This window comes from Struthio camelus, chromosome 20 (genome assembly GCF_040807025.1).
Source record: "Struthio camelus isolate bStrCam1 chromosome 20, bStrCam1.hap1, whole genome shotgun sequence".
NCBI lineage: Eukaryota > Metazoa > Chordata > Aves > Struthioniformes > Struthionidae > Struthio > Struthio camelus.
Genome location: NC_090961.1, coordinates 908,734 through 934,534, shown reverse-complemented (window position 1 = coordinate 934,534; position 25,801 = coordinate 908,734). Strand labels below are relative to the sequence as shown.

At 56.9% G+C, this 25,801-nt stretch overlaps 1 protein-coding gene across 1 annotated transcript in view; it reads right to left on the bottom strand.

Moving 5' to 3' along the window:
• HSPA5 (heat shock protein family A (Hsp70) member 5) overlaps window positions 1-24,336 on the bottom strand; it is a 339,565-nt gene extending 315,229 nt beyond the window's left edge. The window contains exon 1 of the mRNA XM_068915407.1: window positions 24,333-24,336. The gene's annotated coding sequence lies outside the window, so the exon portion shown is untranslated. The remainder of the gene's footprint in view (window positions 1-24,332) is intronic.
• Between the last annotated feature and the right edge of the window lie 1,465 nt (window positions 24,337-25,801).

Here is a 25,801-nt window from a genome sequence, read left to right as displayed (position 1 = left end):
CTCTCTTTGGATGGTGTCTAACGAGCGCGGGAATGAGAATCCGGCCGAGCTGTTGCAGGAGACAGGAATGAGAATTTTAATGAGGGTTTGCGTTTAGTAAAAGGTTAATAAATTTTAATTAAATTAAACTAATAAAGTTCAATATTTGCCTAGCATATCAGAGTGCTGTTTGGCGCGGCGGTGGGGAAATGCCACTCGCGCTCGGCCGGCGCGGCGGGCACGGGCACGGGCACGGGCACGCCGCCCGCGGGCAGCGAGGGACCGCCCCGGCACGGCTGGCAGATAATAAACCCTCCGTGTGCAAACGCTCCCTCGTGGCACCACGGTGGGTTTTGGTCCCGGAAACTTTGAGGCCAGGGAAAGTTTTTGCTGGGCCCTTGCTCCCTGGGAAGCAACATCTGGTTTCAACTCCGACAAACTTTTCTTTAGAAAGGGAGAAGTGGGTCGAAATTTAAAAGAAGACAATTGCAGGAGAAAATTTAAAGGGGATTCGCGAGGGACCCGTTATTGGGGCGAAGCGGGTGTTTGCGCCGGGCGGCGAGCGGGGCCGGTGTCGGCCGCCGGCCCGCGGGAGGGAGCGAGCAGCTGGCGCCAAGCGCGGTTAGGGGCTCGCGGGGCCGGGGCCGGGGCGGCCCGGGGCGGGGGCCGGCGGGAGAGCGGCGGCGCAGCGGGCGCCGGAACAGGTAAGAAACGTTATTATGCGGCTTCGCGGGCAACAAATGTATTTCTTCTGAAAGAACTGGAGGAATATTTGGATTATTGCATTTATTAGAGCGCTCAGCAAACGTCTTACACCCATATGACAAATAAATGTGATGGTTTCAGATTTCATTAGGCAGCCCCCGGGCAGCTGGGCTTTGTCCCAGCTACAAATGAGCAGGGTCTCTGTCATGATTCCTTAATGGCCATTTTTGCATCAGTAGTAATGAAGGCGCCAAGCGCGGCTGTGACGCTCCTTAACCCTTGCCCAGCAGCCAGCGCCGGCTGGCCGGCCACCTCGGAGGGAGGACGCGCGGCCCCGCGCCCCGGGCTCCGCTGTCCGCGGGAATCACGTGCGGGCGACGGCCTGTGCCATCGGCGACTGCCGCCTCCAAGCAAGACGGCAGCGAAAGGCTGCGCAGGCAGGACGCCGCTGGTTTAATTAGATCCGCGGGGATGGCACGCGAAGGACGCCGACTCCCTAGGCCAAGCACGCCACCTCCTAACGGCGCCGTGAGCGCGCGGCCCTGATCCTGCACCGCGGCGGCAACAGCGATCGTAACGGGGAAACACACACATCTTCACCTTTGCCAACTTGCTTTGCGTATCTTTTAGAGAGATGGCCTTGGACAGAGCCTTAACCCGCAGCCCCAGTGCTCTGTGCCAGCTCCCTGTCCCAGGCCCAGTCCCAGGTCCCATCCCAGGTCCCATCCCTGATCCTGTCCCAGGTCCCATCCCAACTCCCATGCCAATGCCCGTCCCAGGTCCCGTCCCAGATCCTGTCTCAGGTCCCATCCCAGATCCTGTCTCAGGTCCCATCCCAGATCCTGTCCCAGGTCCCATCTCAGCACCCCATCCCAGGCCCTGTCCCAGGTCCCATCCCAGGTTCCATCCCAATGCTCATTCCAGGTCCCATCTCAGCACCCCGTCCCAGATCCTGTCCCAGGTCCCATCCCAGATCCTGTCCCAAGTCCCATCTCAGCACCCCGTCCCAGATCCTGTCTCAGGTCCCATCCCAGATCCTGTCCTAGGTCCCATCTCAGCACCCCGTCCCAGATCCTGTCTCAGGTCCCATCTCAGATCCTGTCCCAGGTCCCATCGCAGGTCCGTCCCAGGTCCCGGCAGTGGCTGGGCCGGCCGGACTGAGCCCTGGGCGAGGAGCCGGCGCTGTCTCCAGGAAGAGGAGTGCTGTGCTGCAGAGAGGTGGGGACAGAGACGGACAATAATTGCTTTTTTTTTTTTTGAATTTACCAGTGTCAAAACCAATCTGAGCAGTGGATGCATATATTTAAATTAAAAGTAATTAAAAATGTGCTGCCAGAAAAATGCATGATGGATTCAATGTAAGAAAATGAAGTAATAAAATACTTTATGGATTAACTCATATCAGACTGTTTTGCAAATTTATTTTTCATTATGATACATCCATATCAGATAATGTCTGAATTTATTATGCTGCCTTCAGGCAGGCAGTGTCTGAAACCTTCGCAGCCCCATTTGGGTCCTGCTGACTGGTGAGCAAGGTTTCTGTCATCATTTCTTAGTGGTCACTTCACCTCGGTAATAATGAACGAGTCAAGCAGGGCTGTTATTTTCTTTAATCTCTTTCCTCATATTAAAAAAATACAGCCAGCCACATCATTATTGCAGCAGGCCCAGAGGACTATTTCCAGGTCATTACTCCAGTTCGTCTGAGCGTCTCAAGGTCCTAAAGGGTTTGGGGTTATATGCAATAAGGCGTTCGTCGACAACATTTCCCGGGAGCCCTAGGTGTTAATGAGAAAGATTTTCCATGTGGCTGTTAGCGCTGTGTGGTTTAAAAAGGCACAAAGAAAATGGGATTTCCTGCTCCGGCTTTCGGTCTGGCGGCGGCTCCGGTTGTTTGCCCCGCAGGAGGAGCTGTACCTCCCTCGCCGCCCAGCGCGCCAGCTGGTTTTCGGAGGGGGAACCTCCGCCCCGTGCAGGCGACCAACGTGCGCACGTTCTAGCTTAGCCACCTTTACTCGTCCCCGTATTATTCTGCCCCCGTATTTCTTTCTCTTTGTGGACAGAAGAAACGTCAAACTGCAAACTCAACGACGAGGCTAACGGCCCCGAAACGCCACCTTTGCCCAGGACGGAGGCCCGGGGCCGTGACGCCCTTCGCTGCCATCACAGGGTGCAGAGCGCAGCGCAGTGCAGCACAGCACGATGCAGCACGGCACGGCACGGCATGGTGCAACACGACACAGCAGGATACGATGCAGCACGGCACGGCACGGCGCAGTGCAACATGGCACAGCATGGCACGATGCAGCACGGCATGGCACGGCACGGCATGGCACGATGCAGCACGGCACGGCGCGGCGCAACACGGCACGGCATGGCACGATGCAGCACAGCACGGCACGGCGTGGTGCAACACAGCACGGCACGGCACAATGCAGCGTGGCACGGCGTGGCGTGGTGCAACACAGCACGGCACGGCACAATGCAGCATGGCACGGCATGGCGTGGCACGGCGTGGCATGGCATGACACGATGCAGCATGGCATGGCACGGTGTGGCGCAACACGGCACAGCACGGCACAGCACAATGCAGCACAGCACAGTGTGGCACAGTGCAGCATGGCACAGCATGGCACGATACGGCACGGCACGATGCAGCATGGCATGGCACGACATGGCGTGGCACAACACAGCATGGCACAGCACGTTGAAGCATGGCACGGTGTGGCACGACGCAGCATGGCACTGCATGGCACCGCATGGCACCGCATGGCACAACACAGCACGGCACTATGCAGCATGGCACAACACAGCACAGCACGGCGCGGCGCGGCACGGCGCGGTACAGCGCGGCACGGCCCTTGCACCTGCCCCACCGCCGGTCACTTCCAGCCTCTCCCTTTCCAAATATGCGATTGGGTCCACAACAGATAAACTTATTAACGCAACTTCCCGCAAATATTTTTGTCTGCTCAGCATCTTTGGCTCTTTGCCAGGCGGGAGCCCACTACACTTCTGATGTGCTTTTAGAGCGGCTGTGAATTTTAAAATGTGTAAAAATGACAGAATATTAACAAAAGCATTGATTTTCCTATTTATTTTTATGCATTTTATTAACTAAAACACTTTAAAGTGTAACCACTGTGTATTAAATTTACTCTGCAGTGTTGGATATGAATCGCAAACAATAAAACAAATTGAATTTACCACATTCTTTATAAACAGAAATTTAGAAAAAAATATAATTAAAAAATCCGCCTGTGCTTTCAGGCAACAGCTGCAACACAGTGCCCCCTGCGGATGGAAGCGGGGGGAGACCGGGGTGCCGGCTCCGGGCCGTGCTGCCCCGGCCGCCTGACGCTCGGTCTCCTCTTGGGCAACCTCTCGCTGAAGTTTCTGCCCCGTAAGTCCTTTCTAGATTCACGAACATGCATAGTTAACGTCTAAATGCACCAAGAGCCATATAGATAATTTTAGAAATTTCATTTCTGAGAGCAGGGTTAATGCAAAGACATATTGTTCTGTTAACGATTTTTACAAGCATTTGCTCAGGAAAGATTAAGACTTTATACTCCAGATCAGAGACTGGAAATTGTCTCATCTCAGCTTCGGGAAGGACATTTTACAAATTCTTCGAGAATCTACCATGGCTGAGTGAAGTTACGGCGCTTTGAAGCTCTGTCTTTGCTTATACTCAAGTGAATTTTGCAATAAAACTAATTCCATGTGCAAGGCGATGTCGGGGCGCAGGCGTGCTCGCTTCGCACAGGTCTCATGGCCGTTTTGTCGTCTGCGTTTTAAAAGCCTTTGGCAGAGCGAAACAATCCCCGTAGGCAGGGGGTGCAAGGGGGCTGGGCACGGAGCGTACGCAATGCTCCAAAACCGCAGACTCTCCAGGGGAAAAATATTCAGGCATCTTCAGCTGCCTGCTCGGGACTGGCGAACACGTCCCAAACCTACCCTCAACCTGCTCTCTTAGGGCTGTAAGCCGAGGCCGGAGGAGGCGCCAAAACGTCTCCGCTCCCCACCGGGGACCACGTCGGCCGGTGCCCGCACGGCGGTCCCGTGCAGAAGGGTTTCGCTGGCCTGCGCCGGGCGCTGCCGAGCGCCAGCAGGGGCGGGGACGCGTAACCCTGGTCCCACGCCGGGCTCAGGCGCGGCGGGCGGCGGGCGGCGGGCGGCACCGGCGGAGCCCGGGCACCGCGCCGCCCCGAGCCCCCACCGCGCCCAGGGCGAGATGCCCGGCGGCAGGGCGCTCCCGCAGAAACTCCTCCAGCCCCTCGGTGGCCCTGCCCTGCCCCGCCGGGGCGGCCGCAAAGGGCGTTGCAGCGCCGGGGGGCCACGTGGCTGGTAGCTGCCCGCTCAGTGCCCTTCAGCACCGCTTCCGCGGGCGCGGGACAAGGAGGGCGGCAGAGGATCGATGAAGGGATATCACTGCCGGGCCAGTCCCAGTAATAACAGAGGCGATACGCACACACCGCTCAACTGTCCAACACATTTAATGTTCATTAACGCTAATTTTCACAGTGCTCGTGTTTAACCTATTATTGCAATGAAATTAATGAAAAATACCCCACAGGAAATATAATTTAACTGTTTGTACACTCACCTTCCGATTGCCACTTTCCCGCGGAGCCGGGGCGGCGCGGGTGGCGAGCGCCGGCGGCCGCTGCCGGCCCCCCAGCGCCTGCGTCCCCCGTTTCCCCGCTCCCCCCTTCGGAAACCTGGCGCGCAGGTCTCCTGCTTTTCTCACCCAGGACTTCCCAGGGTCACACGAATGCGCTTTCCTTTCATCCTTGCGAAAAAGCTCAACTTCAGGTGGTTTTAGTTTAACCTTTCTTTTCACTTAAAAGAGAAAGAGAAGAATGTAATAATTTTGTTATTATTCCCAGTTATAATTAGTGGGGAATTGCGTATTTATTTATCTCTTACAAAGCACACGGAAATTGTATTTGGCCGCCGCGTATAAATTGTGCTGTAATTGCCGTAAAATTTATAGTTTTTATACTTCCAACAAGTTAGCTCCTAAATCACACAACCCCCCATGTAAATACTTTAAAATTATTCAGTAATTACTTATTTACATTGTAATTAAAACAAGTAATTAGCATACATTTACCCAGGATTTACATACTTATTTGTGAAACCAGTTCCCTGGCAGATGCAGCACAAGTCTTGAGCTGCTCGCAAGCAGAAAGCCGGGGGAGGCCGGAGGCCGGCGGCGGCGCGGCCCCCCGTCCCGCTGGCCGCCTGCCCGCGCGCCCTTCGCCCGGACGCCCCTCGCCGGGCCCGCGTTTGGACCCGCGCGCTTCCGCGCGTGGCCGGGGCCGCCGGGAAGGGCAGCAGCGGGCAGCGCCGGCGAGCGCTGCGCCCCGCGGGAGCCGTTTCGGCTGCTCGGGGGGGTCCCGGCAGCCCTCGCTCTGCCTCCCCGCCGCCCTGCGCCGGGCCGTTGTCGCACCCGCTGTGCTATTGGATTTCTCCAAAGTCTCCCTTTATCCTTATTAATGCTGTGAACGCTGCAGCGAGGAGCGATACCATCTAACATTGGATAAAATCACAATTTGTCCTTCTTCTTGGTGTAAACGTAGCAGGGCTTAACTGTACAAACAAATAAGCCTAAACAGAAACATTTGCGATGATAAATGGGCAGGGCGAGCGCTCTCCCCAAGGTGAGCGCGCCGGCGCCCGTGCGCAGCATGCAGAGCCGCGCGCTCAGGGTCAGCCGCCGCGGCCCCAAGGGCAGCGCGCCCGGCCGCTGCCTCCTGCCTCCCGCCGCCCTGCCGTGCCGCGCTGTGCCGTGCCGTGCTGCACCATGCCGTGCCGTGCCATGCTGCCGTGCCGTGCTGCCGTGCTGTGCTGTGCTGCCGTGCCATGCTGCCGTGCCATGCCGTGCTGCCGTGCTGTGCTGTGCCGTGCTGTGCTGCACTGTGCCGTGCTGTGCCGTGCTGCCGTGCCGTGCTGCCACGCTGTGCCGTGCCATGCTGCACCATGCCGTGCCGTGCCATGCTGCCGTGCCGTGCTGCCGTGCTGTGCCATGCTGCCGTGCCGTGCTGCCGTGCTGTGCCGTGCTGCCATGCTGTGCTGCCGTGCTGTGCCGTGCTGTGCTGTGCTGTGCCGTGCTGTGCTGCACTGTGCCGTGCTGTGCCATGCTGCCGTGCCGTGCTGCCGTGCTGTGCCGTGCTGCCATGCCATGCTGCCATGCTGTGCCGTGCTGTGCTGTGCTGTGCCGTGCTGTGCTGCACTGTGCCGTGCTGTGCCGTGCTGCCGTGCCGTGCTGCCGCGCTGTGCCGTGCCATGCTGCACCATGCCGTGCCGTGCCATGCTGCCGTGCTGTGCTGCCGTGCCGTGCCATGCTGCCGTGCCGTGCTGCCGTGCTGTGCCATGCTGCCGTGCCGTGCTGCCGTGCTGTGCCGTGCTGTGCTGTGCTGTGCCGTGCTGTGCTGCACTGTGCCGTGCTGTGCCGTGCTGCCGCGCCGTGCTGCCGTGCTGTGCCATGCTGTGCTGCACTGTGCCGTGCTGAGCTGCACTGTGCCGTGCTGTGCCGTGCTGCCGTGCCGTGCCGTGCTGCCGTGCTGTGCCGTGCTGTGCTGTGCCGTGCTGCCGTGCTGTGCTGTGCCGTGCTGTGCTGCACCGTGCCGTGCCGTGCTGCTGTGCTGTGCCGTGCTGTGCCGCGCCTTGCCATGCCGTGCTGCACCGTGCCGTGCTGCCGTGCTGTGCTGTACTGCACTGTGCCGTGCTGCTGTGCCATGCGGTGCTGTGCTGTGCTGTGCTGTACTGCACCGTGCCATGCTGCACCGTGCCGTGCTGTTCTGTGCTGCTGTGCCGAGCCGTGCCATGCTGCAGTGCCATGCTGCACCATGCCGTGCCTTGCTGCACCGTGCTGTGTTGTGCTGCACTGCACCATGGCGAGCCGTGCCATGCTGCACTGTGCTGTGTCGTGCCATGCTGCACTGTGTCATGCTGCACCGTGCCATGCCTTGCTGCACTGTGCTGTGTCGTGCCGCGCTGCACCGTGCCGAGCCGTGCCGAGCTGCACCATGCCATGCCTTGCTGCACTGTGCTGTGTCGTGCCATGCTGCAGTGCCATGCTGCACCGTGCCATGCCTTGCTGCACCGTGCTGTGCCATGCTGCACTGCACTGTGCCGAGCCGTGCCATGCTGCATCGTGCTGTGCTGCACAATGCTGTGCCATGTCGTGCCATGCTGTGCCATGCCATGCTGTGCCGTGCTATGCCATGCTGTGCCGTGCCATGCCACACCACCATCCTCGCATGCTCCCGGCCCGGGGGCCATCCAGGGCAGATCCTGCTCTGCGCCCGTGCGGCAAAGCCCTCCGCCGGCCGCCCCGTTGGGCTTACAGCGCGGCGCAGCTCTTTAGGCACGTTATATAATTTAATCCACTTACTGTGGAGAGGGAAAAAGCTGAGAATTGAACCTCACTAGGAGAGAAAACAGCAAGTCTGTTCAGCAGCTTTAAAATATATTGCTAATGTATTATTGAGTTGTTTGTATTACCGGATTGGCATATGGTGTAAAACATTCTCCTTTTTTTAACTTCTCATTTTCAATATTGAGCAAATAACATAGAATTTGGCTCAGGAAAAAAAAAAAAGCAAGCAAGCAAGCAAGCAAGCAAGCAAGCAAGCAAGCAAGCAAGCTGCTCTTCTCCCCTTACACTACGTTAGGAGTTCCTCGGGCAAACGGTGCGGCGCCCTGCTGCCCCGGCTCTCCCGGCCCCAGGCGCTACCGGCGTTGGATGCACGGGCGCAGCGTCCGCCTGGACGAGGGAGAACCCAGGCGGGTTCCCGCGTCAGCCCGGGACAGAGCCCGCGGGAAGGCGGCGGGCGGCGTTCCCGCGGGCGGGAAGGCCGGTGCCGGCGGGTGCCTGCTCGCCGGGGCCGAGGCGCTCGCCCCAGGACGCCGGCCGGGCCCCGAGCCTCTTCCTTCCCGGCTCCTTTCCCTGCTCCCCGTTTTTGGCGAACGGCGCGGAGCCGCGCGCCCCGGGCTGGCGGCGCTGGGGCCGGGACGTCCGCCCGGCGCCTCCAGAGGATGCCGGGGCCGCCGCCGCCGCCGCCGCGGTAATGAGGCCCCGCGCGGATATTGATATGACAGCGCAAAAGGCCAAGGTGCAGTAAGGACAGCAATCCGCAGGTCTCAGTCCATTTGTTTTTCACACCAAATCCATCACGTTAATGGGTCACCTTTCGGTGGCAGCTCATGATTACCTGCTTATCCGCGGAGCGGCAGGTACGCGGAGCCGGCGCCGGGGGGGCCGGCGGCGCGGGGCCGCGGGGCGCGGGGGATTTATGGCGGGTCAGCGCCGGGCCTCTACCTGACAGATCGCCCGGAGTGGAGTTTATTTGGGCCATAACGACCGGCGGCGTTTGCCGCGACAGAAGAGTGGCTCGGCGGGCGCGCGGGGGCGGGAGCGGCGGGGGCAGAGCCCCGGCAGGGCGCCCCTGCCCGCTCCTCGCCCGGCGGCCCCGTCCCAAACGCCGCGCCGCTCCCCGCAGCGCTCAGCGCTCCCGCCGCCCGGCCCGAGCGCCCGTCCCACCGCGGCAGCAGGGGCACGGCGCGACCGGACCAGCCGGGGGACGGGACCCGCGCGGGCACCTCCGTCCCCCGGCAGCGGCGCGGAGCCTGCGGCTGCGGCGAGGAAGAATGTGCCTTCTCGCAGCATCCGGCTCGTGCACGTTTCTATTTAATATTCATGCACCAAAATGAGACAAGCGCTTAATGAGATCAGCCACGAGTTTCATTTGAACTCCACCAGCAAAGCACTCCTCAAGATTGCTTTGCAGTGGATGTGCTAAAAAGTTTAATGCTCGCACGGTGATAACCTCTGCGGGGACCTTGGCGCGCTGTGCTGCAAAAAGTTTTCAGCCACTTTCCATTGCCATGGAAAAGAAAGAGCGGAAATTAGAGCTTATTAAAAACCTTCTTCCCTGTGCTGCAATAGAGGCTCAAGCAGATGCAGTGGGATCGCGAAGAACGTGCAGGTTGCATTGGTAGTTCTTCAGTTGGCCTCCCTCTCGGCTGGTAACGTTATCAGGGAACGCACAGACAAAAGCTAAACAATGCTAATTATTTCAATGCATAGAAAAATCTGGCCTCAGAAGACAGAGCTAAATCTCGCAACATCTTAAGGCATGGAAGCCATCTGTGATAAGGACGGTTGCCTTTCAAAGATAAGGGAACAAAATTGAAACATATTATACATAAATGGCTTCAGGCAATGAATCATTCTGCAGTGTCCTCGCTGTTGGATTGTGGCCATTACAAAGAGAACAGTAATAATAATAATAACAACAATTAATACTGAGGGTCCTTTTTGCTGATCCTGGCTGGAGGGCCCTCAGCCGGATCCCGGAGACTAGCCCGGCAACAGTAAACACTCATTTATGGTAATTTTATTTGAACTCTTGAGAATACGTCCCACACCACTATGATTTGATGGCTTATTAAACCCTGCAGGATACCTTCTCCGGATGGGAGTGCTAGGAGCAGTTGGAGGGGGAGAGAGAGCCATCAGCAGGGACCAGCATCATTTCCCTCCTAATTAAAAGTCAAAATGTCATCTAGGTTTTTGTATTGTAATTGCAATGGTCATTGCAAAGACACCATGAAATCTGGCTGCATTAGCACTTCTTTGGGGGGAGGTCTGGTGAATGAAGACATATTGAAGGCTGCTCCCTAGCATTCTTCTTGTGCAAGTCCAGGCTGTAAGTGCAGTAAATGAGCCCCCTGCCAAGAGCTCACCTCACCTCTGTCCCCCCCAACCACTTTAAGGGACTTGAATGGAAGAAAAAAAAATACATTCCAACCCTAAATGATACCAGTAAGTTTGTGCAAGCTTATGTAAATCACACAAAAAGTGACAAGTTTTCCTATTAAAAGATAATTGTAATCAGGGTGCTGGACGTGTGGTGCACTGATGATTGGAGATAGACGGGCAGCGTGAAAAGATGGATCGTTTTAATTTGCACCAATTAAATTGAAGTTCATGGGATCATCTTCTTCAATCTTCATGAATACTTTATTTTCTGGCTGCTATGGAGCTATTAAAAAGAATGATTGAGCCAAGAGCTAGGCATAGTATATTTTATGAAATATCACCTTTAAAGAATTTGAGTGCGCCATTTTCATAATGAGTTTTCTAGTACCTAATACCCTTCTATATTACTACATTTTTAAAGTGGATTGATCTGGAAAGTGCAGAAAGTGCAGGTAATGATACATTTTGCTAGGATAAGGTGGCTGATAATGTATCATGTTACTGCTCCGAGAATAACAGATTGCCTCGTGTTTGAGATGTGGCATTCTTATTTTGGTGCTTGCCTTGTGCAGACAAGGGGAATCCTCTGTGTCGCCAGAAAAAAAATGTTTAATTGTTTGTGCAATTTCCCTCTTGTTTCTTCTTTGTCTTTTCTGTGCAGTTTGTGACCTCAGAAAAAGATTTCTGTGGTCTGAGGAAAGCTGCTCTCAGGTACGTATTTGCCTTGATGGATGTTGCCGGAACAGAACAGCATGTAGGAGACAACGCACTATGGGAGATAAAGAAATACACAGCCCTATATTATTTACCAGTGCCTCACAGTCTCTTCCCCAAGAGGAATGAGTGATGATAGCTTCAAAAGGATAAGTCAATGAGAAGGGTGGTCATCTCTCACTCACACCTGCCAAGAAGGCCCCAAGTCGCACTATTTCACGCGCAGACGAACCGGGAGCTTGGCAGGAAGCGGGCGACACTGGGGCGCGGGGAGGGCGCGCGCCTGCCCGCCCTGCTCTCGCGCGGCTCTGAGAGCCTCCTGCCGAGGCGCCGGGCTGGGGCTGCTGCCAAGAGGTCAAAGGGAGTTATTTGCACGGTAAGAGTAAGGCAAAACTGGGCAAAACGTAGGCGAATGCACAGGAGGCCTCCGAGGTGTCCTCAGCCTGCAGGGTCAAGTGGTCAGGTTCATCGGCGCCATGTAGGACGCGAGACGCCCCCAGCATGGGGACACGCAGGGACTCGGCTCCCACGCACGGAGCGCTGCCGGCGCGGGAACGGCACCGGTCCCCATCCCCGGGGCATCTCCGCGCTGCCAGTCGCAGCAACGTGATGCCATCTCCCTCTACATAGGTTTAAGTAACAGCAATCATAATTAACCCTGCTAATTAATCAGGGCATAACACATTAATTGCTAGCACGCGAGGCTCCGATTGAGCAGGTGCTGTGTGGGAACCTAATCGGATAACGAACCGCCTAGCGGTGTCACGTGCAGGCGGGCGCACGGCGCTTGGGGGGACAGGACGGCAAAACCCGGCGTTCGGCCAAAAATCGCCGCCTCCCGGTGCCGCAGCCCATGGGCGCCGCCAAAGAGACCCGCTCCCCTTGCCGCGGGAGCCCTGGCACGGAGAGCCCTCGGGCAGAAGGAACCAGGCCACCGTGTTTAATGCTTTTTTAAAACCTTTTAAAGCCCCTTAGGATACTCCTGAAAAAGCATGGGAAGAACATGGGAGCCCCTGAACTTCAAGAGCATTGCAGACAAGCCGCGTAGCTACACCTACGTGCAAGTCGCCTACTGCCGTCCACAAAAAACACCCCACGCACCCGCAACATCTCATTTGCAGCAAGTTTCTTTTGCTATCTAGGCTGATACAGCCACAGCGCCAAAGAAATACTTCTGCTGTGTCATTAAAAATCTTCATATTTGGCAGAATTATCCCAGCCGCACCTCCTTTCTCCACCGGCGTTTCTTTATGGAAGACAAGTAGTGAAAATTAAATATAAGGCCTACAGATAACGTGGGCTTTTACACCAGCTGTCTGACGAGGTCGTTACAGCTTGGCGAGGCTGGGGCGTCTCGAGGCAGCGCGGCGCGACCCGGCTCGCGGCGGCAGAGCTCGGGCAGGGCTGAGCTGCGCCCGCTCCGGGCCCCGCCGCCCTCCCGCTCCCGCTCCCCCGCGTCCCGGCCGGAGCAGCCCGCCCGAGCGGCCCAGGACCGCCCCGACGCAGGGCTGTCCGGCCGCGGCATCGGCGCCGCGGCGCCGGCCGGGACCTGGCCCTCTCCTCTGGCCGCCTCCGCATCCCTCCTGCCCGACAGCGTCTTATTTAGGGCAAGAGCATTTGCTACGAGCGCGCAGGACCCTCTGTGATCTGCTTCGCCACTGTTTAGTTTAATTGTCCTAAAATTGGCAATAGATTAAAAGAAAATAATTATCCCTAATTATGTTAATTAAATGGCTAATTCATTAACGAGCTTTACATCCTTTCCTTGGACCATCTCTACGCAAGATTTTGCTTCCAAGAGGAAACGCCAGGCGCATGCTGCATTCTGCATAAACGAAGTTGCGGCGTGTTTAGCGAGAGCCGCGTGAACAAAATCCCCTCCTCGTTATTCAGATGACAGAACAAAACTATAAATAGTGGATCGCAATTAAAATCAGAACAATTACTTTTTATCCATTATGCTGCCTTTTGCACAATAGCAGCCCATAAAAGGAAAAAGCACAGTCCTCTTAGATCGCGCTCGCTCTCGCTCTCTCTCTCTCCTTATCCAGAACTGTAGCTGGCTTGCTAATTAGGAAGCTTTTGAATTAGATTATTTGCATGTCTGAACAGGGCTAGGGTATTAAACATCCCCGAGGACATACTATAATAACCTCTTCAGTGGCTTTTAGGATCCCTAAGGAACCAGGAACTCTGAAAAAACCTCCAAAAGGAGGGAAAGTGCATAACGATTTCATCCAATTAGGTATGGATTAGTCGGCTCTGTGTCTTTGAATCCTGCTCACTGCGAGAAGGTGTTCTCCTCCAGGAACATTTGACAAAATCATCGGGGAAATTATAATGCAGAACCTAAATGAAATCGCAATACCTTAGCCTCTCCTCCAAGAAAAAATAAACTACAAAATCAATACAGCGGTGTATAAAGTAAAAAGAAATGCACCAGTCACTTTATTGCTTCGCTTCGAGCACAGCTTCTGTGTTTATAGCAGCCATGAGTGACTACCAAAGTCAGCCTCCAAAGGACAAATGCGGCTGCTACTATCATTGGCGGCAGCAGATTTTAATTTTTAAATACCACCGGTATTATTCTCCTCGCAGTGGCTCTCCACACTCGTCCGGTTTTAAGAAATCACCAGCCCGTTTACATTTAACAAGACAATTAAGCTTCCCGAGCTCTCCGAAGGCGGCAGCAGTCTGCCGGGCGGCCGCTGCAGGAGGCCGGGCCCGGCGCGGGGCGAGATGTGCGCGCGCTGCCCCGGCTCCACGCGGGCGCTGCGCGAGGCCGGGCGGCAGCTGCCTTCCTCCAGGCGCCGTCCCGCGAGCGCCGCGGGCGCCTCTGCAGACAGGGTGAACCCGGGCTTTGCACTGAGACACCATTGATTTTTCTTGCCTCTTTTTTTTTTTTTTTTTGTTGCTGAGATTTAATTTGAAGGAACCGAAACTAAGGCTTCGTGAGAAACAGCACCGTAATGCAGTGCCGGCGGAGGCAAGGCAGGCTTGCGCCTGCGGGGAGGGCTGGGGCCGCCTCCCCGCGCTGCGCCTCGCCGCCCGGACGGGAGCCGGGGGCTGGCGGCTAATCCCAGCGGACTGCCAGGACAGCGGTGCAGACGCTGCCCGGAAACCTCAGCGTGGGCACCAAGCTTGGTAAACCTCAACGTTTACGAATGTGAGGTGGTGAAACCGCCCGTGCCGGTGTTTGTACAGCCGCTGCGCGGTTGTGCGTGCCCGGAGCCCTGGGAAAGAGCGCAGGCGCCCCGCCGGCCGCCCCCGCCGCCCCGGCCCGGGGCCGCCCCGTCGCGTCCCGCGGGACTCGCTGCTTGGCCGGGGCCGCGGCCGCCAGCCCCCCTCTCGCCCTCCGTCTCGCGAGCTCCTTGCCGCCGGGCAGCCCCCGCCGGCCGGGCGGACGCCGCAGGCAGGGCCCGTCGCTCACGGGCGGCTGCTCTGGCGCCTTCCCCGCTCCTCTCGCGCCCATGCCTTCCAAACCCCGGCGCCGGCGTGGCCCCGCGTCGGGCCAGCTCCCAGCGGCGAGCGGCTCCCAGCGGCAGCCGCGCTGGGGAAGGTCTCGCGCGAGCGTGAACGTCAGGCTCGCGCGCCCTCCTGTTACTCGCTCTTCCGCTTGGCCAAATACCCCCGAGTTTCCTTGCTCTTTTCCGAATGTCACTCCCCTATACGACTGTTTCCTTTCCCCAGCCAGTAATTAATGCGTGAACGCCGCTGGACTGAGAGCGTAACCATGTAGCACGCTGCGAGTGACCCCTCACGTTGATTAATACAAGACTATCTACCACTTCTGTTTCCTTCCTCTTAGTCCATCTCATTGATTCATAATGCTACTATATCTCTTACCCCCATTTTTATCTTGTTTCCTAAGAAATCCTGTGGGAAGACCTCATTAAAAGCCTTTTGAAAGTCTAAAAATATGTCAAGATATTCTCTTTTATCCATTTATATATTGGTAGGTTCAAAGTATTCTAACAGATTAATGAGACATGATTTTCCACAGCAGAAACTGTGTTGATTGGGTATGATCTTCAAGGTATTTTATCATTCTATATTTAATAAATGTTTAAACCATTTTGCCAGATACCTGTGCAAAGCTGAATAGTGTCTAATATCCTGGATTACACTTAGAGCCTTTTAAAAATGTATAATGTACAGCTAAAGCCCCTCTGCTCTCCTTCCAGCAAGGGAAACGGTGCAAACGGCGCCGCTGCATTCAACAGTTTCTTCAGTGCCGTAAATATCTAAATAAAGCCTTTTATTTTCCTCCTAGCCAGCTCTAGGCTGAGACACGGCCAATACGTAAGTGAGCTGCAAATTCGTCCTCCTAAGTCATCACATACACCACGACCCCCAAACTGCCGGTGGAAGGACGTGCCCATCGCGCCGGCGCCAACCCTCCCACCCGACGGCGCAGGACCGCCCCGCTCCCCCGCAGAGCCACCGCGCCGCCTTTGGGTGCTCTCCGCCTCCTCGCAATGTCTTCAGCTTTCCATGAGTTGTTATGAGAAACCTGTAACATTTTTCCCCATTATTGTTTTACCGTAAAGTTTAGCTTGTCAAAGTTCAAAGACTGAAACCATAAAACACTTTTTTTCTTCCCCGCTGGAGAACAGTTAATTTCTTTAAAATGAACACCATCTTAATTACAACCCCCTGTTCAGTATAAAACAAATTACCGGGAAATCTTTGTCCTCCCAGTTGCTCTACAGAAGCGGAGACGCCTTGCACAACGATGGCTTAGAGCTTTCCAGAGCGGTGCTTAAGGCGCAGGGCAGGGCAGGCGAGGGCCGGAGGCGCTGAGCGGGGGCGCCCCGTCCGCCGCCGCGCTTTCCCGCGGGGATCGCCTGGGCAAAGCGGTGGGACGGCGGGGGCGAGCGCTGGGCGCCCTGCAAGGGCTTCCTAAACCAGCGGCAGCAGCACAGGCCTGGAGAGCGGCGGGGGGCTTGTTAAGGGAGGGCAAAAGCGACCCGGAAAACCGCCAGGCGCGCCTGCCCCCGCAGCCGGGGCGCGTTTTGCAAGGGAGGGTGCAACGCTGCCTCTGCCACGAGCTCCCCGGCTCAGAGTCGCCCGGATCCGCCCGGCCGCCCGGACGTACTCGCTGTCCCAGCTAGGCCCTGTGAACGGGTAAGCAGGAGATTAAAAAAGGAAGAAAGAATGAAAGTTCCCTGCAGCCTAATCGCATCTCTTTGGGAAACGCCAGCACCAGCCCAGCCGCGAAGCCAGCACAAATCAATGTGGCCCAGGGGATCAACATTTTACATATATATAAAAAATTGTAAACATCTTTTATGTATGCAATGTAATAACTACACTCAGCATCACGGACTTTAAAAGCAAATGTTATGGGCAGTTGTATTGCAATAAAGTGCTTAAATGGGAAAGCTTTGAAGGGCTGATAATTTGTACTCCTTTCTTTACCGAACCAACTTATTCTTGCATGAGCATGACAAATTAAAACCTTCTTCTGTAGTAAGAAGTTTCCATTCATCAAGTTTTTTTTTTCCTCACCCTTCCCATTTCCTGTCGCGTTTCGAGTTCAGAAAGGGGCTGGTCAGGAAACAGCGCTCGCAGGTGCAGGGCGGCAGAGCGCCTTTGTCCCGCTGGGTGCCCGGCGCCTGCCGGGACGGCGGCGGCGGCGGGGCCGGACCTCGCGGGTCTGCGCGGACAGCGAGCTCTGCTCGCCGGGACCGCCGGCCGCGTGCGCTCCTCAGTGCTCAGCCGCTCTTTTTTATGCCCGTTTTTGTGTTGCTCTGCTCGGTTATAGCCAGAGAAGGCACCCGGGCGCTGCTGTCAACGTGCTCCGTGCAACCCGCTGGACTTCAGTTTGCGGTGTCTGGGAGCTATAAAACACTGTCTGTGAAAACAGCAATTAATCCCTTTGAAATTTATTAACCAATAAAATTAACCGTCAAATGCTATTTCTGACTCTTCCGGCCCAAGGGGGTCTGGCAGCGCCTGGGAGGGGCGGCGCGGACGAGAGGACGCGCATAACTCGTGACACCAGTGGGGTGCGCTGGTGGAAGCTGGGTGCGGCTGGGTGCTTGGACAGGGGCCGGGCGCTTCCGCAGAAACAGCTCACGCACCTGCAGCAAAAATTTTGCAATGGGCAACTCCGAATTAGAAGTAATTGGGATTCTTGCGGGGGCTGAACAGTCCAAGCTGCTTATTAAGGCAGGCATGATGAAGTACACGTAGCCAGGGTGCTACCTGACTGTTCAGTAAGCTGCTTACAACGGGGCGGTGCATGAGCCAAGAAAGAAGGCACAGCGATTACTGATGTATCTTCCCTGTTTGAGGCTGCAAATACAGTGTAAATAATTTGTAAAGCATCAGGACATTTGAGGAGAAACCACCTGAGAATTTATTTATTTCCATGGTCCATATCAGGGGATTTTAAAAAGTTAAGTGCTTCACATAAGTAACAGGAAATTAGTCTTCTAAGTCTTAAACCAGTATCAGAAACCATGACCGGTCCTTCCTGCTAATGCTGTTTTAACGGGCAGATTGGGTGGTATGAAATCAGTGCCCTGCACCCGGCATGCTTCGTATCCAACATCCCCTCTGACGATGGATCGGAAGGAAAAGCTTCCCGGTATTACTGATTTTGGAAGCATTTATTGACAGTTTGATAATACTGTATGTGGAAGCTTCACGCTCCTCAAACGCCTCCTTAGCTGGGAGCAGAACGATTTCACTCCGTTTGCTTTTAACTCCCTTGCATTTATCTTGCCTGAGTGTCTCCACTGGATATTGTTTACTCTTTGGATTAGTAAACTCAGGATTAATTCCAGTCTTTATTGCTGAAAGTGGCAGTAAATTCAGTATCGGGGAGAGCCAGGAATCGGCTTAGCTCTGCTGCATGACCCTTTCACGGGCAATAAAAATACTCACCTTGCAGCGTGCCGGGACGCGGCTCTCAGCGGCACAGCGCGCGCCATCACGGCAGAGAAACCTCGCTCAGCCCTTATGTTCGTTAGAAACTGCAGACGCTGTAGGATTTTCAGTGGGGAAAAAAAAAAGGAGAAAGAAATGCTGGGTTTGCTCCCTTCTCGCCGGTCTGCCCTTGCTGCTGGCCGGTCTCCCAGCCCTGCCGGCAGCACGGAGGAGCGCGGACGTGAACGCTTCAAGATCTTGCAAGAGCCTGGAGATGCCTTGCTTTGCTCTGAAATAATCGTGCATCAGGCAGGGAGGAAGCAGCGAGGGTTAAAGCAACCGGGGCGTCGTGCATCGCCTGCTTCCACATTTCCCCGTGCTTTCAGTAGGGTTTTTTTCCCTGTTATTAAATCAGTAAAGAGGAATGTGGGGCCAGGAGCTGCGCAGAGCTTGTTGGAAAGGTTACCTAAGTGAACCACGCAATTTTTTCCCCTCAACTTTGTTCCATCCTAAGGTAAAAGGTTCACACAGAGGGCTATAAATTCCTGTCACATTTTGTTGTAATCTCTCTATGGTTTTATTACTTAAAATGCTGCACTTTCGAGGCGGGGAATTTTCCAGGGGTTTGCGGCTGACACGGACCCACATTTATATTGCGCGGCGGCTCCTCCGGAGTCTCCTTGAGACATGTGGCCGGCGAGGCCCGCGCGAGCCCTTATCAGTCACTCCGCAGCGGCGTCAGGCCATGAATTATGTCGGGAATGGAAGTGGCTCTGGGCGCGCGGGGCCGGGGGCCGCCGGGTGACAATAAACATGTCCCGGGAACGTGTCCTCCATCACTCAAGTTCAGATAGCAGATCTGGACCTTAACTACAGCTCCCTTATCGCTAAATCTCCGCGCGACCCGCGGAGGAGGCGGAGGTGAGTCTCAAGGATATCCGTCTGCAAGGAGCCGGCGAGGAGCTTGCGCTGCACCGCGCTGCACTGCGCTGCACTGCACCATGCTGCACCACACTCACTGTGCTGCACCGCGCTGCACTGCACCATGCTGCACCGCACTCACTGCACTGCACCGCGCTGCACTGCACCACGCTGCACTGCACCGCACTGTGCTGCACCACACTGCGCCATGCTGCACCGCGCTGCACCGCGCACCCGTCTCTGCTCCCGGCCGCCCACATCGCCTGCCAGGGCAAACGCCGAAATGCAGCCAAAGCCCCCCAAAGCACGCTGCGCTGCGAGACACCCAGAAGGCGTCGAACGCAGCCACGGCCTGGCCCCCGGGCCGCGGTGCACGCCGAGGCCCAGTGGCTCCCCAGACAGGTAAGGGATAAATCAGTTAAGCCCGGTCTTAAATTAAAATAATAATAATAAAAAGGGTATAAATGCAACGTGTTAATGAAGTAATGAAGGAAAGCGGCATGCTTGGCGCCACAACTAAATACAGCCATTAAAAACCATAACCTCTGTAAAATTTGTGATAAAATTACGATTTAATTTTATAAAGATAATTTATTAGCTAATACCTCATTGCACATGTTAATAGCTTGTGCTTAAATAATAGTAATCTTGATTGCTATGCAGCCATTAAACTTCTTTTTTTACATACTGTTTAACTGACCATTTTGTATGTGGTTTTGGAAGGAAAAAAAAGTAATTATTGAAGTCTTAAGCAGTGAGTTAATTTCTAATGAAAGCATAATTTTATTCCAATGATTTTACATGTAATTAACCAAAGCTACGTGTAACGTGAAGTTCTCAGGCAACGCTGGTTCATCCGCGTATTCCGCAGGACGCGACGCCCAAAGGAGCCCTGCGAGGAGCCGGGGGGCTCGGCGGAGGCGACGGCGGAGCAAGAGCTCCCGACGAGGGGACACAGATACCCGGCGCCCGCGCAAAGCGCCCGTGGAAAAGGCCACGGATTTCTGCCCTGTGCTGAGGTTGCAGCTAGGGCCGGTAACTGGGAAACAGCACGGTGGTGGTTTTAGAGGTTTTGACGCTGGCGCCGTCCCCATCAGCGAGGGATGCGCGCGGCCACGACCTCTCGTCCGCAGAGCGGCCTTGCAGGCAGCGGATGCTTCTTTGGCCGCGGCGTGGGAAGTTCCTCCTGGCAAGAGCCTCCTCCCTGCACGGCCCGGCTGGGAAGGCATGGTTTCCCCAGACCGGAAAAAGCTGGGGAGTTGGGAGGGGAAAAATCAGTTTGAGTCAAATCAAAATATGTCTATGGGGATGGAGGAGGGAAAAGGAAAAAATAGACAGAACATCATGGTTTAATCAGTCTGAAAGTGCTAGTGTTTGATATATTGACCCCCCCTTTGCATTTAATTCAGGTCAATTTTTGGGCAGAAAACTTCTCTCTGAAACAGAATGCCAGAAATTTTCCTAAAAGAAGCATCTAACTGCAAAGAGTCAAGGAGCCTAAAATATTGACATTTCAATTGTGAGCATTTTCTCCAAAATAGACTTCCAGGGGAAAAGCTCAAAAAGGGAAGACGTTCCCCCCTTCTCCAAGCAGTGGAAAATGTAGGCGAGGCCGAGCCCGCCCAAGGCGGAGGAGCAGCTTCCACCGCGCTGGGACCCGCTCCAGGCTCCTGACCTCGGGCCGCCCCACGGACCGCCAGCCTGGCCTCTTTGTTTGCTGTCGGGTGTGCTTTCAAAGAGCTCATTAGCTGAAGGAAGACCTGAACGTGAAAAACGCCCCTTCGGTTTTAAAAACCCGTGTTTTAGGGGGCGGGGAGAGGGGAGGAGAGGCGGCGCGGTCCTGCCGGCCGGGGCTGTCCCGGGCCCCGACGTCCCCGGGGAGCTTCCCCCGGCAGCAGCCGCCCGGCGGGTCGGCACCGCGGGACCGTTCGCCCCGCTGCGAGCGTGCCCCGATGGCTTCGTTATTTATGAGCACTGTTTCACCCCGGCTTTCAAACTGATCCAAACGGACGCCGCCAAACCAAAGCAGCTCTTTTTGCTGGATGCCGGAGGAGAGTCCCGGCTGTGGGACTGCCGGGGCTGCGGGGCTCTTCTGCCAGCCGGCGGGCAGCCCTTCCCGCTTGCCCTGGTCTTATTGGCAGAGCCGCTTTCCTGTCTGGCTCCACACTCATTCATTTGTTTTATTCTGACTGAAGGACGTGCCTGGAGATACAGGTTGAACAGGGGCGTCCGTCGCTTTGAAGCTGCCCGCAGGCTGCATGCCTCGATTTTGGCGCGTGGGGCGGCAGCAGCTCTTCCCGGTGCCCCGCGGCAGCCGCTGCTAATCCTTCAGGTGGGCTTTGTTTCCCTCTTCCTGAACAGTCGCTTCCAAAGGAACAGGGGTGTTTGTGCTGGGCCGTGGACAAACACATACAGAAGCAGGTTGGAACAAGACAGGGTAATTGGGAAAATCGAATTTCCCATCTGCATGACTTAGGACGCTGGATGTCAAATGCTTGTGTTCATAAAGAAGCACTTGGGGTAGCGGCGTGCGCTTGTGCGCTTGTCAAGCAGCAGCAAACCCGTACCGCTTATCTGACTAATCCCAACCGGACAGCAGGGCTCAAGTTTAAAATATTCATGACTTAGCTCAGAGTAAACATTTCTCAAAAATATATTAGCTGTAGGTTATTAGCCCTGGGAGTCACAGGCAAACTAGGAACCTTACCACAATGTGTGTTTGACTGCTGCAAGAGATTGCAGTTCTTCAGGAAAAATCTCTTGCAGCCACAGTTTACAGGTTTTAATATTCTGCCCATTGTCACAACCAAGCACCACCCTTGGAGCACACCGGCGAATAGTGGGGAAAAACTGAGCAACACGATAAAACTGGAAGCTGCGTTCGGAAGGGCAAGCAAACGATTTGATTGCAACACGAAGGTGTTCTCTGGTTTGATGGACATTTCCTTTTCATTGAAAATAACCCCGGCTAAATGGCTCAGCTGGTCCTGTGCACCTAAAAATGGGCCCAGCCAGCTTGTACTCTCAGTAACAGCGGGTATCATGGAGGTACATAAAAACATAGTTTATTGTGAAATTAAGTGTCCTGTTCTTGAAAACAACCCTTAAATTTAACATTCCAAGGCTGCTGCTGTTTATTTGCGCTCTCGGAGCACTCTCAGCGCTGTCCACTCAACTGCTTGAGAAATACATTGTGATAAAAATAAATGGACAGTTTGGGTTTCTCTAAAATTAAAACAGGATATACAGCAGCCTTGCACTTCTTCCTCGCACTGAGGTTGCCTGCGATAAAGTCACATTGTGTCAGAGATGGCAAATTATGTATGCTAATTACTTACCGGAATTTCAGATTTGTCCTTACCATAATTAAAAAGGTGTCACTTTATTAGAATAGGGCTGGAATGATGGGGCTTGGAGCGGTGCAGGAGATTTCTGGTTAGAGATAATTACCAGTGATGTATTCCCCTCCCTCGCCGCCGTGCCCGCGCGCCCCGCCGCGGCGCACCGCACGGCACGGCTGGCGCGGCCCCGGCCCCCGCCGCGGTGGCCCCGGACCCTGCCCTGGCCGCGGTGGCCCTGGCCACGGTGGCCCCGGTCACGGTGGCCCCGGCTGCGGTGTCCCCAGCCACGGTGTCCCCGGTCGCGGTGTCCCTGGCCGCGGCGTCCCCGGTCACGGCGTCCCCGGTCGCGGTGTCCCCAGTCTTGGTGTCCCAGTCGCGGTGTCCCCAGTCGCGGTGTCCCCAGTCGCGGTGGCCCTGGTGGCGGTGTCCCCAGCCGTGGTGTCCCCGGCCCCGGCCGCGGCGTCCCCGGTCGCGGTGTCCCCAGTCGCGGTGGCCCCAGTCGCGGTGTCCCAGTCACGGTGTCCCCAGTCGCGGTGTCCCCAGTCGCGGTGGCCCTGGTGGTGGTGTCCCCAGCCACGGTGTCCCCGGCCCCGGTCGCAGTGGCCCCGGTCGCGGTGGCCCCAGTCGTGGTGTCCCAGTCGCGGTGTCCCCAGTCGCGGTGGCCCCGGTCGCGGTGTCCCCGGTCGCGGTGTCCCCAGTCACGGTGTCCCTGGCCGCGGTGTCCCTGGCCGCAGTGTCCCCGGTCGCGGTGTCCCCAGCTGCGGTGTCCCTGGTCGTGGTGTCCCTGGTCGTGGTGTCCCCAGCCCTGGCCCCGGTCACGGTGTCCCTGGTCGCGGTGTCCCTGGTCGTGGTGTCCCCGGTCCTGGCCCCGGTCGCGGTGTCCCCGGTCACGGTGTCCCCGGTCGCGGTGTCCCCGGTCGTGGTGTCCCCGGTCGCGGTGTCCCCAGCTGCGGTGTCCCCGGTCGCGGTGTCCCCAGCCACGGTGTCCCCGGTCGCGGTGTCCCCGGTCACGGTGTCCCCGGTCGCGGTGTCCCCGGTCGTGGTGTCCCCGGTCGCGGTGTCCCCAGCTGCGGTGTCCCCGGTCGCGGTGTCCCCGGTCACGGTGTCCCCGGCTGCGGTGTCCCCAGTCGCGGTGGCCCTGGTGGCGGTGTCCCCAGCCGTGGTGTCCCCGGCCCCGGCCGCGGTGTCCCCGGCTGCGGTGTCCCCAGTCGCGGTGGCCCCGGTCGCAGTGGCCCCGGTCGCAGTGGCCCCGGTCGCGGTGGCCCCAGTCGTGGTGTCCCAGTCGCGGTGTCCCCAGTCGTGGTGGCCCTGGTCGCGGTGTCCCCAGCCGTGGTGTCCCCAGCCACGGTGTCCCTGGCCGCGGTGTCCCCAGTCACGGTGTCCCTGGCCGCGGTGTCCCTGGCCGCAGTGTCCCCGGTCGCGGTGTCCCCAGCTGCGGTGTCCCTGGTCGTGGTGTCCCTGGTCGTGGTGTCCCCGGCCCTGGCCCCGGTCACGGTGTCCCCGGTCGCAGTGTCCCCGGTCGCGGTGTCCCCAGCTGCGGTGTCCCCGGTCGCGGTGCCCCCGGCCCCGGCCCCACGCACGGCCCGGCCGTGCTCACGTCGCTGCTCCGTTTGCTAGCGTAACATCTGGGGAGGGAGCGGGAGAGCGGAGCGGGCGGCAGCCTCGCGCGAGGTCGTTTCAGACCCTTCGCCGCCAGCGCCGCCTCCGGCCCGGCCAGCGGCCTGGGCTAAGGCGCACGCGCTGCCCTTGTGCAGCCCGGATCCGTCTGCCGGCAGGAGGGACCCCAAGGCGGCGAGGGCAGGCGCGAGCCTCTCCCCGGGCCGCGCTCTGGAAGCGACAGCGGAAACGGGGAGGCGCGGAGAGCAAGTGCAGGGCTGCCAGGCTGGGCTCCGCGCCCTCCTCCCGCGCCCCGGTCGTGCCTGCCGGCACAGCGACGGCGTTAACCCCGGCGGAAGGAGGAAAGGTCCGCCGGCCGCGCAAGCACGGTGCGGGCGCAGCACCCCGCTGCAGCGCCCAGGGCCGCCCGCAGCGGCTGGCGCGGGGGACGCCGGCGCGGGGCCACCGCCGCCACCCGGCCCTGCAGCGGGTTTGGCGGCGGGCGCCCTGCCGCGCTCCTGCCGCCCGCCCGCCCGCCGGCCGCGCGGCCAGGGAGGCACGGCTCTGCCGGCACCGCCGGCCCTGCCCGTCCCGTCGCTGGCTGGAGGCGCCCGGGCAGCGGGGACCCCCGGCGCGCCCGCCGGGACCCCTCAGCCGCCCCCTTTCTGTGAAGGAGGCGTTGGCTGGCTCGTGAGGCACCGTCGTTACTGCCACGGGGTTTCGTTCCCCAGGCCCGTGCGCAGCATTGCAGTACTTTGCCACGCTCAGAAACTAAAATTACAGCCATTTAATTTTGAATATGGTGGCATTATTACCATTTGTATTTGCCAGTTCATAAGACTTTTCATTTCGACTGCTTTGCTTTCCTGTCAAGAGGAAAAACCTTCAATCTATCGGCTTGTACCAGAGAGAGAACTGTGCCGGCATGTAATGCAGTATTGTATATTTCTTCTCTAATGCTCTTTTGAACAAAATCATCTATTTCATCAACAGTATATCAGCGGTGACCAAAGACCATTAAATAATGCATCTCACTCAGGAGCAGTGGAGCAGGGAAAGGGCTCTGACCTGTTTTAAACCTTATTACTTTCTTGCATTATGCCCCTCACTGCAATCTTTTTGTTTAAGTGATTTCAGCTGAGGCGTTGCTTCCTGCCTTAAAATACAAGGCAGACATGTTATTTCTGAAGTGCTCGGTAGACTCAGCCTCAGCATTTCCCGTTCTACACCAAAACCAGCTCTACGTATTAATCTTTGTTAACCTCACCAAATACACAGACACACGTGCACAACAGGAGTCTGATGCAAATAACATCCCTCTTTATTTCGGATTTCATGCCTAGAGACTTTCCGCGTTATTTGGACTTGTGGCTTTACTTCCTAGCAAACGTTGAGCGCTTGCAATTAGCAATCACAGGGTTGGAGAAGCGTGCAGCGATGTTAATCTAGAGTGGAATAGCCCAGAAGAAGAAGATACAGTCATAGCAACGGGGAGCGGTCAGGGCTGGTGCTGCCGACCGAGGTTTCAGGCAGACGGCAGGACGGGGAGCTGCTTCGATTTCCCCCAAGCTGCGGGGTGCCTGCCGCGGAGGAGCCGGCGCGAGCGCAACGAGTGACGCGCGCGCGTCCCCTGTCGCCCCGCTCGGCCCCCCGCGCTCGGGCATCTCTTTGTTTCCCAGTGAGGCACAAGGCTGGTTCCCAGGTGCGGCACGTGCAAGTCCCCACGCTGGGCCCTGGCCAAGGACGGCTCCCCCCGGGGAAGGGCTGCGCAGGGGCGCGCAACAGCGGGCTGTGCCCGCCAGCGGCCCGGCAGCGGGCGGGAGCCCTGCTCCAGCGCAGCGTGCAGCGCAGGCGGGGAGCCGACGTCCCCAGAGGTTGCCGACCCATCGGC